The sequence below is a fragment of the Mesocricetus auratus genome, unplaced genomic scaffold (genome assembly GCF_017639785.1).
Source record: "Mesocricetus auratus isolate SY011 unplaced genomic scaffold, BCM_Maur_2.0 Super-Scaffold_100038, whole genome shotgun sequence".
NCBI lineage: Eukaryota > Metazoa > Chordata > Mammalia > Rodentia > Cricetidae > Mesocricetus > Mesocricetus auratus.
The window spans coordinates 8225032-8243489 of record NW_024429216.1 but is presented as its reverse complement, the minus strand read 5'-3'; the positions used below and the strand labels follow the sequence as shown (position 1 = coordinate 8243489).

Below are 18458 nucleotides of genomic sequence, written 5' to 3'. Positions count from 1 at the left end.
AGTAGGCTGGCATCCCCAGAGGATGCAGGAGGACATTACTCCAGGATGAAACTCAGCTGAGTCACTGCTTCCAGCAGCATGACTGAGCAGGATGCCTGTTAGAGCACAAACGCATTGTTAGAGATAAAGGCACCAAGAGAGGAGAGGGCAGCTCTTAGCAGGTAGACCAGAGCACCAGGGCTGCAGGACTCTTTCTCAGGGTCCTTTCTTGTCTCTGACTCTAGACAAAGAGGAAACACTTAAGGAAGTGTTGGTGATGACATCTCACCCCAAATCCCGATGCTGCTCAGTGCTTGTGGCCAAGGACACTTTGGAAGGGACTGTAAGTCTGCCAAAAGGCAGTCACGACAGGCCCCTTCTGCCAAGGTTCACAGTTATGTTGCAATTAACCAGGCCAGAGATCTTTCACAGTTCGTTTATTCATCACAGAATCATTTACTAAACGCAGCAGAGAGAGAGCCATAAACACATAACTGAACTCCAGTCCTAAAGAAGTTAATGCTGGGTTGACGCTACCATCCTTGTAAAGTCATTCTCAAGTAGACTAACAAGAAGTGTTTGCACAGCTCTTATTGGACAGCTGTAACAGACTGATCGGTAAGTCTCAATTCTGGGCATCCTCTTTCACAGACATCAACTCCAACTCTGGAAAATTGAAGGAGGTAGAGGACTCATCCCCAGGGTTGCCCCCAGTTGTCCACATGTGGCATCCCTGAGCTCAGCCATGGGGCCCTGGACAGTTCCTGCTGCTCAGATGCTGAACTTGCCGCAGGGTGAGACCACCTGTCGGGTCCTGAACAATAAGCTTCACTCAGCTCTGGGCACCAGGCTTGAGGCACAGGATGGACAGCCATGGGCACTGCCCATGAGCACTCGCAGAGGAAGTGGAATAGGAAATGCCAAGCGTTGGGAACAGATGAGAGAAACACGGAGAGTCTGAGACAGAGAGGAGGCAGGAGTGGAGGGAAAGGAGGATAGACAGGAGTGAGGACAGAAAGGGGAGACCTCTGATCCCTACGTACAGCGTCTCTTGGTGTCTCCATTCGGCCGTCCCACTCTCTCATGCTTGACTCTCCAGCCCTGTGTGTCAATTAATGTCTACCAGCGGTGGCCTCTGTCCACGCCCCTGCTTCCCTCTATTGCTCTTGTGGCATCGTCTACTGCTTATTGTCAGTCTTTATCTGTCTCCATATTACCTGAGCTGTGCATCTTGGTGTTGGCTCCTTGGGAATTTCGAATATGTTTGTCTTATTTATTCTTTTGTCCCAGACTCCTCCTGGATCCACCCCAGCTCACACCCATTCAGCCTTGTGTTCTCTTTTAGCACTTTTATCCAATCATTTTATACGTGTGAGCACTTTGGCTGCAAGTATAATATGTCCACCATGCACATTCCTGGCTCCCACTGACGTCGGGAAAAAGAGTTGGATCCCCTGGGAGGGGAGTTGCAGACAGTTGTGAGCTGCCGTGTGGACACCAAGGGTGGGACTCAGGGCCCCTTCAAGGGCAACAAGTGTCCTCAACATCTAAGCCATCCTCTTGCACTTGGTGCTTCCGGTACTCTCTTGGATGAGTGGGTGCTCCCTGGAGCACGGTCGACCTATGAGAGCCACCCTAAAGGAAACAGTTCTCCCTTTCCCAGAAGCTGTCGGCTGCCAATATCCCCTCAGCTTTGCATCCTGTGAGCTGGTGTAAAAGCTGTACATGGTTTCATGACGACTATTCCTGTCACTCCTGTCACTCCTATCCTGTGTTCACCGCACTTACCACCGTGGTCTTCCATTTCTCTCTCCCCCCTTTCCCACACCTGCTAGCCTTCTTCCTGCCTCTCAGATTCCTTCCTGATTCCTTCCAGTCTTCCCTGCTGTCTTCCTGTCTGTCCGTGGGGAAGGAAAGCTCCCTGCCCTCAGCTCAGAGAGGTGGCCTGGGCCTCATGAGTAAGGCCGAGGAGTGTGTCCACCTTGAAACACTCCTCGTCTCCTGTCTCCCCTCCAAAGAGAGACTTTGGGAGAGTTGATTAGAGGAGTGAAAGCCAGGGGAGACCATGAAGAAAAGCCCTGCCAGCTTCACACTGATAAACTCCACTAGCAGTTAATTCAGAGACTCACAAGTGGTCCAAGTGCAGAGAATAAGTGACATTGGAGTGCTCAGCCCTGATTGGGTATCTGTATCATAACCACATCCTTTCCCAAGGCCCAAAGAATGCCCCAGAAGCAGCAGCAGACATATCCTAAGAGTGTGAATTTGGAGAGGATATCCACAAAATAATGAGTTCTGATCATAACAAGAACAAGACCCTCGGGGCTGGAGAGATGACTCAGCATAACAGCACAGGCTGCTCTTCCAGAGGACCTGGGTTCTATTCCCAGCACCCACATGGCGGCTCACAACTGTCTGTAATTTCAGTTCTAGAGGATCTGACATCTTCACACCAATGCACACAAAATAAAGTTAATGATTTAAAAAAAAGGAGCATGACCCTCGGGAAACCAAAGCACCTTCTGAGTGTATGCACGAGACCCACTCAAGATCAGGACATCCAAAATCTGCAAGGGAGGAGCTCGTGAACCCCACCCTGGACTGGAGATTTTGGGGCAGGTGCTAGATGCTAAGAGATGCTCAGTGGTATTCTGCAGTGTGGCCCCTGGTAAGACACCCATGCTGCAGCAGATGGCCCTACACCCACGCACATGCAGACAACACTGACTCTACTCTGTGGTGTTTTTAAGACGGAGGATGCTGGAGAGATGGCTCGGCAGTTGAGAAGTCACTGCTCTTGCAGACGAGCTGAGTCTGATTCCCAGAACCACGTCCGGCAGCTCATATGGCCTGGTACTCCAGCTCCAGGAGGTTGAGTGCCCTCTTCTGGCCTTCTGGGCCTCCTGCACCGGCACATACATGAATGTATGTAATTGAAAATAAAGTAAATTATTCAGAAATAAAAAGAAGACGCGAATTTGAGAGAATGATGTCAGGTAGGAGGAATTGGAGTGGGAAGTGTGGTGTGGATATGACCTAAATATGTTGTGTTCATATATGTAATTACCAAGAATAAATAAATGAGAGAGAGAGAGAGAGAGAGAGAGAGAGAGAGAGAGAGAGAGAGAGAGAGAGAGAGAGAGAGAGAGAGAGGACACATAGTTGAAAAACTAGCCACAGTCTATATCTGGGCACAGTGATACGTTACTGTTTGTTTGTTTTTTTTGTTTTGTTTTGTTTTGTTTTTTCGAGACAAGGTTTCTCTGTGGCTTTGGAGGCTGTCCTGGAACTCATTCTGTAGACCAGGCTGGCCTCGAACTCACAGAGATCCGCCTGCCTCTGCCTCCCGAGTGCTGCGATTAAAGGCGTGCGCCACCAACGCCCCCTAGTGATACGTTACTGTGACCCCAGTACTGAGCATGTTAAAGCCGGAGTATGTGAGCTCCAGACCAGCCAGAGCTACAAGGTAGAACTCAATAAAAATAAAAAGGACGGAGCTACCTGCTCGGTTTTTCCACATATAGAACAAAGGAAACAGCCTGAGGTCTTCCATTTAACAGCTATATACTCTTGGGCAAGTAGCCTCTCTGTCATATGCTCAACTTTCTATTTATTGTTTTCTACTTTATGTCTCAAGAAGACGATGTTCAATATGATAATATACATTGGTATTATGATAGGTTGGTTTGTTTGTTTTCTGTGTTTGCTTATTTCACTGTGTTTAGGATGGACTGAGGTGAGGTGCCGGGGTCTAGCTGTAACGGTGGCCACACCCCTTTGGGCATGCCTTCAGTAGGACTCAAGCTGAAAGAGGGAAGCTTAAGGTATGGTCTCGGAGCTGGAGAGATGGCTCAGCCATTAAAGGCTAGGCTCGAAACCAAAAATATAAGAGTTCGGTATGGTCTCGCTTTTTCCGGTCTTTCCCTTGGGTCAACCAATCCTGCAGGAAGGGCAGAGAAGCGCTCCCACGGTTCTTTGTATTTTTCTGTGTAAGCGTTCTCCAATAAACAGTCATCTATCTTGAGTCTAGTGAAATCATTACACCTCATCTTAATTTGGCACCCAACCTGCTTGGGTGGGTCCTTCGACCGCCCTCACGTGCCTGGCTGTATGGCCTGCGGCTTTTGTATTTTGCTCTGGCCGCTGAGTTTGCTGCCCAGTTTCTGGGGCCTGTCCCAGGAAAAGCTGGTACTTTGCTGTGCTCTTTGCATGCTGTGGATTTGTAGGCCCGCGGCTGTGGAAAGTAGCCTAAAGCTTTCTGAGTGGTTTCTCTTTCCACTCAGATTTGTTTGCCCAGCCGCAAGGTTCCTTATGAGCCAATAGCCATCCAGAACTTCACATTCCAGGGATCTACTTGAGGTACAATTAACTATGCCAGCGCAATGGCAGATAATATCACTATACAGGAAGTAAAACACCTTTTCATTTCTTATATGAATGGGATTGTAGATGAGGTTTACGACCTACCTGGAACATATTTATTATCCATGATGGCTATTAGCATGAAAATCCATACAATATACTTAAGCCAAAGGCTTGATAATAGAGAATGAGGAACTCGTAGAAGCCATACAGACTTTACAGACTGGTAATTAGACCTTAGGAAAAAGGATTCATACCATTGAAAACACTTTACAGACTAGAAATGAGAGCTTAGTAAAAAGGATTCAGAACATTGAAAACAGCAATGGTAATTCAAAAAACAGAAAGTGAAAAATGGAACATAATACTGACCTGCTAACAGAGAAAATCTGTGCCATGTCTGATGATTCACAAACAGACTGCAAAAAAAATGGAACATAAGCTGGGCGTTGGTGGCGTACACCTTTAATCCCAGTGCTCGGGAGGCAGAGGCAGGCAGATCTCTGTGAGTTCGAGGCCAGGCTGGTCTACAGAGCGAGTTCCAGGACAGCCTCCAAAATAATACAGAGAAACCCTGTCTCAAAAAACAAAAAAATGGAACATAATATTGAAATACTAACAGAAAATATGTTTCCATGTCTGAGATTAATGACAAGCTAGCAGATAAAACATTGTTTTTGGAAGGCAATCTACATGCCATCCAGATAATCTCTAAGGATGAGACTATTAAATCTCTACAATCATATATAAATGAAGAGAACAAGAAACTGACAGATTTAATGAAATCCTTAGAAGTTTATACTGTCCAGGAAATTCAAACACTCAGAGAAACAATGGTGAATAGATTACAATCCATAGAAAACCTTAAGTCTGATACACCAGAAGCAGAGATACAAACAAAAGAGAATGAACAGGATTTAACATTGCCACTAACTTTCAAAGTCAGAGATGACTTACCAAAGGTCATAAAGGCATTTCCTAATTGTTTATCCCATTACTGTTGCTGAAAAATCAGCAACTAAAAAACATCCAGAAGAATTCGTTCAGTGTCATTGGGAGCCAATACATACGCAAGATTTAAAAGGTACTAAGGGAGCAGTAGTCTCTTACAGCATGCATTCATCATACGTGAGGCAATTAGTAGAGTCATGGGCTATAAGATATACGATGACATGGAATGCCTGGAGCCCTGTCCTTAAATTGGTCCTCAAATTGAGTGGAAACTGACTATGATGAACACATCTTGTCCTATGCCATACGGCAGTCTTGAATGCTTGGGATAAGACTCAAGAACCAGGGAAAAGAATTGAGTCCTAAAGTAAAGTGTTGCAAGGCCCCAAGGAACGTTATAGTGAATTTTTGCAAAGATTGACTAAAGCAGTATAAATAGGGGTAGCAGATTCAGAGATGAATACTCATTGAATGTCTAGCTTATGATAATGATAATTTAGAATCAAAAAGGTGCTTGGGCCCTTAAAGATCAGATTAGGACCACTGGATGAATGGATTCCGCACACAGGCGATATTGAGTCTTTTGATTATGACACTGAGGCTTGAGTAGGAGAAGCCATCTCCAAAGGTATGAAAAGACATCAAAATACCAAATGTTTTAATTGTAGTAGAACAGGACATCTGAGAAGAAATTGTGGACAAGGAATTCCTAGAAATAATGCTCCTTCTGGGAATAACTCAAATAGAAGGCCCCAACCTCCTGGATTATGTAAAGACCGATACTGGACCAATGAATGTAGATTGACCAGGGACAAGCAAGGAAACTCTTTACCATTGGTAAACTCCCTAGGAGGGTCCTCTTGAAGGCCCACATGTCAAAAGTGGTCCAGTCATTCCCAGTCACTGTGGAGGACAATCCTCCCCCAGAACAACTAGAAAATCCAGTGCCTATTGTAAAAAATCATACTGCTCTGGATGATAGATTAGCTTTGGAGGATGAATCAAACCCTGAAGGAGGAAACAAAAAAATGTGTATTTTGACAGACTTCTATAAATGATAAAAGACCAAAATTAAGAGTACAAATAAATAACATTATATTTGTGGGACTCTTTGACACAGAAGTAGACATTTCTATTACAACCCAAGATTCTTGACATCCAAGTTGGTCTTCAGGAGGTAAACTTTCAGTTCTTAGGGATTGGAATCCTATCTCAGGTAAAACAAAGCACAAGATGGGTTGAGTGTACAGGGCCAGAAGAACAAAGAGGCACGTTGAGGTCATATGTGTCTGTTATAGCAATAAATCTATAGGGTCATGATCTATTGCAGCAATGGAATACCCAGATTAACATTCCTCCAGGATCAGATATGAACCATAAGCAAACTCATGCTTGTGGAAAAAAATATTGTAAGGCACAATATAAAACAGACACCAACTATCCAGGCTGTACAAAAACAGAATACAAGTGCCAAAGTAACAGAGGTATCAAAAGCCCTACCCTTAAAGTGGCTAAACCTGTCTGAATGGGGTAATCACCTATAACCTCTAAGAAGCTAGAGGCTCTAGAAAAGCTGGTTCAGGAACAGATAAATGTTGGACATTTTGAAGAATCTGCCAGCCCTTGGAATTCTCCTGTATTTGTTATTAAAAAGAAATCTGGAAAATGGAGAATGCTTACAGACCTGAGAGCCATCAATAAAGTAATACAGCCAATGGACTCTCTACGACGTGGAATGCCCTTGCCTTCTCTGATAACTAAAGAATAGCCTATTATAGTTATTGATTTAAAAGATTGTTTGTTCACTATATGTTTACAAGAAAGAGATAAGGAAGTGTTCCTCAATAAACACCCATTTATCATTTACCTTGAGTCTAGTGAAATCATTGTACCCTCGCCTTCACCTTTACAAGAAAGAGATAAGGAAAAATTTGCCTTCATGGTACCTCCCATGGATCCAAAGCTCCACTGTATTCTGGTTATATTGCCATCTGGGAAATACTCTTCAGGGATTTTGATGCAGAGGGAAGATAACATATTAGAATGTATATTTCTACCACATAAACAGAATAAAAAATTAAAGGCATATATAGAAAACATTTCTGATTTGATTTTAAAAGGAAAATTAAGACTTTGTAAACTGACAGGAATGGACCCAGCAGAAATCACAGTACCTTTAACTAATGAGGAAATTTCCTCCTTATAGAAAGATAATGAATATTGGCAAAGAGCTTGCAGGAACTTTTTAGGAACAATTAGCAACAATTATCCCAAAAGTGAGAGAATAAAATTCATAAAGAAATCCATTTGGATGCTTCCATGCATTGTAAGGAAAACACCAATCTCTGGTACCCCTACATTCTACACTGATGCAAACAAATCAGGTAAGGCAGGAAATAAATCAGGAAATAAAAGTAAAGTGGTTCAAAGCTCTTATAACTCTGTACAAAAGGCAGAATTGTCTGCCATTCTCGTGGTACTTACAGAGTTTACATAACCTCTTGATATAGTTACTGACTCTCAATGTGAAGAGAGAGTCATCTCATACATTGAAACTGCTGAATTTATTCCTGATGATACAGAATTAACTTCATTGTTTATACAATGACAAGAAATAATCAAGAATAGGACTCATATATATAACACACATCAGATCCCATATGGGTCTGTCAGGTCCTCTAGTACAAGACAATGATGAAATTGATAGTTTATTGATAGGAAATATACTGGAGGCCTCAAAATTTCATAAAAATGTAAATAACAAAGGTTTAAAAAGGGGGTTTTCCATCTCTTGGCATCAAGCTAAGGAAATAGTAAAAAAACAGTCCTACTTGTTCCTTCTATAACCAGACTCCTATACCAGCAGGTAGTAACCCTAAAGTTATACATAGAAATGAAATTTGGTAAGTGGATGTGTTTAACTTTGCAGAATTTGGGAAATTAAAATATGTGCACCATACAATAGACACATTTTTAGGATTTCAATGGGCAACTGCTCCAAGCTCTGAAATGGCTGATTCTGTTATTACACACATAATAGAGATAATGGTTATTAAGGGTATACCTGCACAAATAAAAACTGACAATGTTCCAGCATATGTCTCCAGCAAATTGAAGCAATTTTTAAATATTATAACATAAAGCATATTACTGGTATACCACACAATCCTACAGGACAAGCAGCTGTTGAGAGATCTAATTGCACTTTAAAGGAAATGCTCTGTAAACAGACAGGGGGAACCAAGACCCCCCAAAAAAAGATTACATAATGCTTTACCAACATTAAACTTTCTTAATGCTAATTAGAAAGGAAAAACAGCCATAGAAAGACATTGGACAATAGAAAAAAAAGTCTAAGCTAAATTACCAGGTGTACTGCAAGGATGTATTGACCTCATTATGGAAACCAGGATATGTGTTACTTTGGATAGGGATTTCACCATTGTTTATACAGGAGAAGAAAAGCTTTAGATACCATCAAAGTTGATTGATCGGATTTGAGCAGGAGAAACCTCTTGATGAGGAGAAATGATAGATCATCCACCAAAGAATATCCCACAAGTTATGGAGACCTCACAAAGGTAGGGGGAATATTCTGTTCTTGTCTTTACAGGAAAACAGAAAACACCCATCTTCAAGAAGCCAAAAGACAGCCAGGCATTGGTGGCACACACCTTTAATCCCAGCACTTGGGAGTCAGAGCCAGGTGGATCCCTGTGAGTTCGAGGCCAGCCTGGTCTACGGAGTGAGTGCCAGGGTAGACACCAAAGCTAACCAGAGGAACCCTGTCTCAAAAAAAGAAGCCAAAATACTTTAGATGTGTAGATGCCTAAAGAAGAAAGGCTAGCTATCCAGAAAGAACCATCAAACAAAGAAGAATCTGACTTATGGTACCAATATCTATTCTTAGTAAAATTTTTCTATACATAAAAACCTGTATCTCCTTCCTTCCTAGTACTCTGGTAGTCCCAATTCATGTAAAACCAATGCTGGCTTTGGAGTTAGATTTGGCTGTCCTATAAATTCAAGCATGTTGTTAAAATAAAATTCAGAATTTCTGTCTCATATCAAAACAATCCAATTGGTGTAATACAGAAGAAAACAAAATCTGGGACTATTATTTATCAAAATTCGGTTATCTCTCTAAAATCCTAATTTCCCTCATACTTATTTTCATCTCTATTGTTACTTTCCCCTGTATGTATACCTATAGACATTAAACTTTCTGTGTTGATATTAATGTTTAAGTCTTCCACAATGAACGATAAAATTTCCTTACAGCAATCACTGAAATCTCAGGAAAGAAGATGGAGCCCCACTTCATCAATTCCACTTGGTTCAACTTGATGTCTTTGAACTAGTAAAAACCACTCTAAGATGGGTTTAGGACTATACTGCTCTAGGCAATTCCAGACGGTGCACCTTCATAGAACACTCTGGCCAGAGCTTCAGATAAGAAGTTCCGTCAAGCATCTCCTGCCACTCAGAGACTAGCTACAAATGTTACAGCCAGTCCTCTGGACACTTTCCATTGCTTTATTTATTTTTTCTTACAGGATCCCATAGTATCACTGTCACCCCATTGCAGCAAGAAGTAATTCTAAGAAAGCAACGCTTCCTTTTTCTATAGTTGGCATTAAGGATATTTTGGTTCTCTCTCTCTCTCTCTCTCTCTCTCTCTCTCTCTCTCTGTGTGTGTGTGTGTGTGTGTGTGTGTGTGTGTGTCATCACTAAAAAAGGGTTAGTTATCACCTGCTTAGGGTTGGCTTTTAGTTGTGTAGGGTTGGGTATAGAAGATCATGGTCAGACTCGGGTATCTCTTCTAGATAAGTTTAAGGGTATTGATGGGAAGGGTATAGTCAGGATGGGACTTAGGTAGATTGACATATCTTCTTGTGAACTAATTTTAGCAAGTATTAGCTATAGATAACTTACATTGTTAAATTCTTGCCTGTTGACTGAGTAGGCTCTTCTTTCTGTTTACAATGTTTTGCACACAAATATAAAACTATCTTTATGTATATATTTTGTATATAGATATTTTATCATGTTGCACTTTACGGTTCTACCTCTAGTCAAGACATTTCAGTTCTACCTCTGTTGTTGAGATTCGTGTGTGAGCAAGCGTGCGTGCATGTGTGTGTGTGTGTGTGTGTGTGTGTGTTTACATTTTTAAGTGATTGCCCTTGTTAAATTATTTTGGAAGCTTCAGCCATTGAGCAACTATGTTTCTGAGAATTACAGATTATAGTTACCCATGCTTCTTATACCTGTGAGGTTAGTCAGACATAGATATTTGATCTTCAGACACTTCAAAGACCTGCAGAGAGGCAGACATCCACAATTAAACACTGAACTGAATTCCTGGAACCCAGTTGCAGAGAGGGAGGAGTGATAAGCAAAGGGGTCACCCACAGAGGCAGCTGACCTGAACAAGGGGGGAGCTCATGGACCCCAGACTGATGGCTGGAAGGCCAGCATGGGACTGGTCCAGACCCCCTAAATTTGGGTGTCAGTGAGGAGGCCTTGGCAATCTATGGGGCCTCGGGTAGTAGATTAGTATTTATCTCTGGCATATGAATGGACTTTGGGAGCCCATTCCACATGGAGGGATGCTCTCTCAGCCTGGACACATGGGGGAGGGCCTAGGCCCTGCCCTGGATGATATGACAAACTTTGGAGATCCCCCATGGAGGGCCCCACCCTCCCTGGGGAAGGGAGTGGGGACTGAGTGGGAGGTTGGAGGGTTAGGGGGGGCCGGGGGAAGGAGGGGAGGGAGAAGGAGCTTGGATTGACGTAGGAAGCAAACTTGTTTCTAATTTAAATAAAAGAAGACCTACAGAATATGGCATTTAAATGTTTTAATATTAATACACTGTTGACATGAGACATAATTGCTCCTGACAGCCCCGAGCTACTCCCAAGAGTATGTTAGGCACTGTTGACACTCCATCTAGAGTTCATTCTCTCCTCAGCTACTGGCCTCCTAGGCAAGGAACTGCCCGCACCTCAACTGCTGACCTTGGATACGCTGTCCTTACTGGGCTTACAGGAGATAAACTTAAAGAAGACTGCCGAAACTTGCAAGGGTAAGTCAGTTTTTCAGTTTCCCTGCTTCTGAGATGGTCTGTCTGATACTTTACACCTTAGCTAAAGTTGGTCACCCCGACGTTGCTGTGAGACCTTGGGTGACTGTCAAGGTAGCCTGCTGTTTCTGTGGATATACTGGATATTATATATATCTTGCTCTCGCTGGTAGTGGGTTTTAATTTGTGGATATTTACCTTTCCTTTTCCTGGAATATATTTGACATTTGTTATCATTATATATAGTTTTGAAATCAGGCTTAATGTAATGGTGGCCACACCCATTTGAGTGAGGCTTCAGGCGGACGGAAACAGAAAGAGGGAAGCTTAAGGTATGGTATTGCTTGCGCGGGTCTTTCTCTTGGGTCAGCTGATCTGGTAGGAAGGACAGAGAATGCTCTCTCATGGTTCTTTATATTTCCCCAATAAACACCCACTTATCATTTATCTTGGGTCTAGGGAAATCATTACACCCTCGCCTTCAGTAAGGGCCCTGAAATGCTGGGAAAGCACTGTATCCCTGAGCCTGAGCCACACCCCCAGCCCCTCACTGGGGGATTCTAGACAGGGGCTCTACCACTGAGCCACACCCCCAGCTCATCAGTGGGGGATTCTAGACAGGGGCTCTACCACTGAGACACACTCCCAGCCCCTTATTGGGAGATTCTAGACAGGAGCACTACTGCTGAGCCATGCCTTCAGCACCCTCACTGGGAGATTCTAGGCAAAAGTTCCAGCCTTGAGTCATACCCCAGCCTATGCTTATTTTGAAGTAACCAGATACAAACATAATCAGACTTCTTTTCAATCCACCAGCTGAAGACATGGCTTCAGGATTGTGACATAGCAAGCCTTGATCGTGTGGATAGCCAGAAATATGGCTGACTGTATCTGGAAGTCAGACAAGCCTTCCTCATACAAGGAACTTGTAAATTCTCTACTGCTCCTAGCAGACATTGGGAAAAAGAGATTCGCCAGTGCCTCAGTCCCCAAGAACAGGTGCAGAATGAGCTAGTTCACACTACGCTTCCACCAGGGATTAATGTTTTCAGTGGAAGCAAGTGGAAAGTTCGAAGGAGACATGCAGCACATGTCCTGAATCCTATCAGAGAAGGACAGCACAGCATTACAAAGTGGGTCCCGGAGGAAGTGTCCTCCCCGCAGAGCTGGAGAACACTGAAAGTGGCCCTAGCCCTCCTCTTCTGACCTTTGTCCTCCTGAAGAGTGACCTCTTATGGGCACAGCACACCGGTGACTCCTGGAAGTATTGCTCTTTAAGCTATAAGGCAAATGGCTTGCTCTGGAATTTTGCAACCAAGCATTCCAATCTATAGTGTTCCGGACGCCTGGGGGAGACAGCAGCATATTCCCCATGAGGAGCAGCTGTCATTTGAACCTGCTGCCTATCGAAACGTGTCTTAGAGCTCAGCGTGTGTAATGTCTGGATCCTGCTGAAGGAGAAGATGATAAATTTATACTAGCAGGCAGTCATCACATATCACCACTTTACCTTGCATAATTCTCAAAACAGTTTTTCAGAACAGAAAAGGGAAGCACAGAGTGGGAAATAATTACCTTGAAGTTGTAGCACTACTGATATCCAAATTATGTCAAATTGAGCACTGGAGTTCACACTCGAACAATTGAGGACTCATCTAAGTTATCTCTGGAATATACATATAGGAGAGCACCTGCCTAGAATCCCCCAGTAAGGGACTGGGGTTGTGGCTCAGTGGTAGAACCCCTGCCTACAATCCCCCAGTGAGGGGCTGGGGTGTGGCTCAGTGGTAGAGCCCCTGCCTAGAATCCCCCAGTGAGGGGCTGGGGTGTGGCTCAGTGGTAGAGCCCCTGCCTAGAATCCCCCAGTGAGGGGCTGGGAGCATAGCTCATTGGTAGAGCCCCTACCTAGAATCCCCCAGTGAGAGGCTAAGGGTGTGGTTCAGTGGTAGAGCCCCTGCCTAGAATCCCACAGTGAGGGGTAGGGGGCATGGCTCAGTGGTAGAGCACCATTCCCTAGTGTGGGCCCTGAACCTTCTAAAAGAGGAGAAAGCCAGCTGAGCACTAATTATCCCTTCATTTCCTTCTGCTCTTAACTGTGGGTGTCATGTGACCAGAAGCCCCTAGCATTGTGTCATCCCTGAAGCCATGAACTGAAACCTAGGATTGTGCACTTATAAATTAATGAACCCTTTCTCCTTTGAGTGGCTTTTGTCAGGGTATCTTATCACAGCAACAGAAATAAAACTAGGGCACAAGATAACCTGACCTAGTTCCAGAATCTTACAAAGCTGCCTCCTCCTTACCCTCGTCCTCCTCCTCCTCTCTCCCCCCCTCCTCCTCCTCATCATCATTTTTTTCTACCTCATTCTCATCATCCTTATCTTCTTCCTCCTCTTTCTCTTCCCCCTCCTCACCCTCTTCTCCCTCCCCTCCTCTTCTTCTTCTCAACCCTGAAATTCTCATGCTTCCATTTCCTAGTTACCAAGATTGTAAGTGTGTGCCACTATGCCCAGCTCACAAAACACTCTTGGAACACTCAAACAAGATAAGCATTGTGGGCAGTCCTGCTGGTGAACACTGCACTCGGAAGGCAGAGGCCAGCAGATCTCTGTGAATTTGAGGCCAGCCTAGTCTACAAAGAAAGTTCCAGGACAGCCAGGACTCTTACACAGAGAAACCCTTTCTCAAACAAACGGGGATGTATTTTGACACAATTTGACTGTATTCATAGTAGAACTTAAGACAATTTAACAAAAATGGAAGTATGCCCAGCAACTGGTAAAGTTTGATGTTGCATATAGACAAAGAAAAAAGAATATAACCTTAGAACTGAGGGGAAGGGTCTCTGCAACCACCAAAGCCAGCAGAGCAATGGATGACCCATGGGAGGTAAGAAGGTCCAGTTCATACGACACAGTAGCCAGTGTTGGTTCAAACTCCGGGAGTCTGCCTCCGAGTGGTTTATTTTAGGCACAGCTTATATTTAAGCACAGCACAGCCGGGTGAAATTTTTCTGTGATAATTGGCTTAGTCCTGTGTGAACAGTAAAGCGTAAGATGTGACCACAATGAAACTCTTTGTAAAGACATGTGATGTCTTCCATAAAGAGGAGGTCAGTAGACTGACTGAGAGAAACAAGCTCGTGATAAGGGTCTGGGGAGCATCAAGTGTGGCCTCAAACCACACCAGTAGCACAAAGGTCACACGGCTATTAACCACATCTGCTTCTGGTTTTCTAGGAGGAAAACAGGTTACCCACCCTCCCTTTTGAAGGGACAGCCCTACGTGTTTAGCATTCTTGGTTCCCCTAGTGCTTATCTGTGAGCACAAGAACCAGCGTGACACTTACATAGAACTTGTAATGCAAGTTGGTATGGTTTAGATCTAGAATGTTCTTCCCAAAGCCTATGGGTTAAAAGTTTTGTCCCTAAGACTAAAGAGAAAGGATACCAGTGGGAGGGACAGGAGAGGGTGATGGCGGTGAAATGATCCTAATGCTTTATATATTTATGAAAATGTCATCATGGGAGGGCTGGAGTGATGGTTTGAGGGTTAGGAGCACTGGCTGATCTTCCAGAGGACCCAGGTTTGATTCCCAGCATCACATGGTGGCTCATAACTATAACTTAGGAGAATCCAATGTCCTCTTCTGGCTTCCATGAATACCAGTCACACGTGTGGTACACAGACATACATGCAAGCCAACTACTCATGCACATAAAGTAAAGTAAAAATAATTTTAATTTGTTAAATAAAATATTATAAAGCCATTTTATGGGTCGTAGTGTATGTTAATTAAAAGATAAGGAAAAAGGCTTGGTCCCCAAGTCAGCAACGGCCAAAGGTGAACTTTTGGGAAGCTGCCACACCCACTCCAGTGGTGTCTGCATGACAAGCCTGAAAACTTGGTCGAAGGCCTGAGGCAAAAGTTTCATGGAAACTGGTCTCCTGGAGGTCCCTAGCGTCCCATATCAAGGATGTGTTCCAGATTTGTTCTAGCAATAACCAGTGGATGTTTCTGTACCTTATCTTTTTGGTATTAATTTCTTTTGTAGGAATAAGTATGTCTCAAGGATCCAATCTGATTGAAGGTCCAGTAAGATTGTATGTTCTTCCTCTGGCCACCACTGGTGTTCCAACTTCCTTGCCAGAGACAGAACCAACAAAATCAGGGGCCGATGGCGGGCTCCTCCAGTAAATAGGGAATCTCCCCAAGTGTTTAGGACTTGGGATAAATATAGGAGAAGAACATGTGTTGTACTACATCCTGACTCTCATGCAAAGGCTTGCTAGAGCAAGACCCCCTTGGTGTATCATCCAATGACAGCAAAATAGTATAATCAGAAAGTTAGAGGAGGCAGGCCAATGGTGGGTTAAGCACTGGACCAAGAATTGGGATTATGGCTGGGGCATATGTCCATAAGACAGGGGAAGTAATTCTAAGAACAGGTTGATCTCAGACAGAGCTGATGTTATCATGTTGTAACCACTGTCTGGCTACTGCCAGTTCTTAAGTATTTGATTTTCTATTTTGAACATCTAGTCTTATGATGTGCCTTATGTGTCGACTTTGCTGACTTCGATGTACCTTGACATATGTACAAAATTAACTTCTTTACTTCCCCATGTAATAATTATAAAAGTCTGATGCATGCTTTGAGAAATTACACTCAGATTCATCACTCTCCTGTTTGTGTCTGTTTGTCACTCGACGGCTCTTTGCCCACCTGGGTACCAGATCCCTGATTCTCCCCTGGTTGAGGGGCCCTGACTGGGTCTGCCCGGGGCAGGAAGTGGCTGGTTCACTGAACTCTGACTTCATCTGTGAGTTAATTCATTGATGAATTCATAACCTGATGGGCTGTCGGGAGGAGATGGAAACTTAGGAAATGGCGCCTTTTAGAAGGGAATGGGTCCCTGAGGGTCCTCCTTGAAGGCCACATCTTGCTTCTAAATCTCTGTCACTGCCACCACCTGCACCCCATTCCTGCCTGATACAAGCCTCCCTGGGCAGCTGCACACTCCTCACCCTGGTTCAATTAACAAGTAAAGCCCCAGCACTCATCTGGCTTGCAGCTCTGTCTAGTTGTGCTCTACCATTCTCCCCATGCCACCCCTGCCCTCTGTCCCCCCAGACCTCCCCCCTGCCTCCTTGCCCTACCCCGCATTCAGCAGACAGTCAACACAGGCCAAGCAGGAAGAAATTCAAACTTGACCACACCACCACCACCTGTTTCATAACAAACCACAGATCTCAGATTTCAAACATAAGCTTAGATGTTGTTGGCTGTTTTCCAGGAAGTTGGGGCACGGGGGTGTTGAGAAACATTAAACCCGTGTCTTATTTTTCTTAACAAGGTCACAAGTCAACAGATACTCCAGCACCTTCTCTTGAGAAGTCTGAGATTCTTTGTGTGTTTGTTTTTGCAAGTGTTTGCATGAGTGCGTGAGTGGGGGGAGGGGGTAAATTCGCCGGCATGGACATAAGTGTAGGTATGGGTGGGTGTGCACATGTGTGTGCATGCACGTGGAAGCCAGGGGCCGACATCCCGTCTCTTTCTCAATCACTCTGCGAATTTGTTAAAGGTTTTTTTCATTTTTATTTATATGTGTGTGTGTGCGTGTGCACATGTGTGTGCCCATGTGCGTGTTCCCACATATATGTAGATATGTGCAGACACCCGAAGAGAGCACCTGATCCCCTAGGGCTGCAGTTATAGGAGCTTGCGAGCTGCCCGATAAAGATGCTGGGAACTGGATTCAGTCCAGAAGGGCTCTTACTGCTGAGCCAAGTCTCCAGCCTGACCACTCTCCACTTTATTTAATCAAGGCAAGGTTTCTCACCGAACCCAGAACGCATCAAGTTGGCTAGTCTAGCTATCCAGCTTGCTCTGGGGATCCTGTCTCCTTCCCTTTCTGAGCACTCGGGTTGCTAGTAGGCTGCCCGGCATACCCACCTTCACCTGGTTACTTGCAAATCCAAGTTCACTCTTCACGTTTGGGCATATTTACACAGAGAGCACTTCACCTGGAATCATCTCCCCCACCCTCTGTCTGACAACCATTGGTGCAGAGGCATTTCCATATCGGAAATCTAATGAATGTTAGCAATAATCAAAACCTGAGCTGCTAAGACCACTGGCTGGGCCAGCAGGTTGGCTCAGTCGGTAAGGGCACTTGTCACCAAGCCTGATGACCTGAGTTCCATCCCCGTGACCTGCATGGTGGAAAGAGAGACACAGCCCCCACAAGTTGCCCTCGGACCACCATATACAGGCCATAACACATAACGTATGTGCCCACACACATACAAACACATATAGGCACACATGCACAAATAAATAAATAAATGTAATAAAAATTCTAGATAAATGAAATGATTTTTGTTTAAAGAAAACAAATTTTTTATATCATGATGTTTGCAGAAAATGAGTGTAACTGGAAATTATCACATGAAGCAGAACATTCCATGCCCACAAAAGCAAATAAATGCTAGCTCGTATCCTAGATTTTAATTTTCATTTATCTGTTGGGCTGACGCAGATCATGAACCTAGAAAAGAAACAATGAAGAGGAAAGGAGGCCTTAGGAATAGTTAGAGAGGAGAGAGAAAAAGAAGGGAAAGGGAGTCATTGGGGACTAAGGGGGCAAAAAGGGAACCAGTTGGAGGGGGTAAAAGGGTTAGGGAAATGGATCAACAAAAACGAAAACTGGCTGTGGAAATGGTTCAGAGGTTAAGAGCACTGGCTGCTCTTCCAGAGGACCCAGGTTCAATTCCCAGCACCCACATGGGGGCTCACAACCACCTGTAACTTCAGTACTAGAAGACCCAACACCCTCTTCTGGTCTCTGTAGTCATTTACATACATTGAAGACAAAACATTCACACATAAAATATGAGCTATTAAACTCTTAACTGGGTGTGGTGGTACACACTGTCAGGCGGATCTCAAAGAATTCAACCTCGGCCGGGCGGTGGTGGCGCAGGCCTTTAATCCCAGCACTCGGGAGGCAGAGGCAGGCGGATCTCTGTGAGTTCGAGGCCAGGCTAGACCGACAGCCTCCAAAACAATACAGAGA

General features: G+C 44.2%; 2 long non-coding RNA genes across 4 annotated transcripts; one reads left to right on the top strand and one right to left on the bottom strand.

Moving 5' to 3' along the window:
• Nucleotides 1-403: 403 nt before the first annotated feature.
• On the bottom strand, nt 404-4811 carry LOC121135506. The gene is made up of 2 exons (XR_005872611.1): nt 4714-4811; nt 404-2882 (listed from the first exon to the last, which is right to left on the bottom strand). It is a non-coding gene; the product is annotated as an uncharacterized LOC121135506 (long non-coding RNA).
• On the top strand, nt 470-16060 carry LOC106022578. 3 transcript variants are annotated; one of them, XR_001197528.3, is made up of 4 exons: nt 470-597; nt 2407-2975; nt 11268-11381; nt 15434-16060. It is a non-coding gene; the product is annotated as an uncharacterized LOC106022578 (long non-coding RNA). The 3 variants fall into 3 exon arrangements; XR_002381501.2 differs by lacking the exon at nt 15434-16060 and adding an exon at nt 12195-13159; XR_005872606.1 differs by lacking the exon at nt 15434-16060 and having other exon boundaries at nt 11268-13159.
• The last annotated feature ends 2398 nt before the right edge of the window (nt 16061-18458 follow it).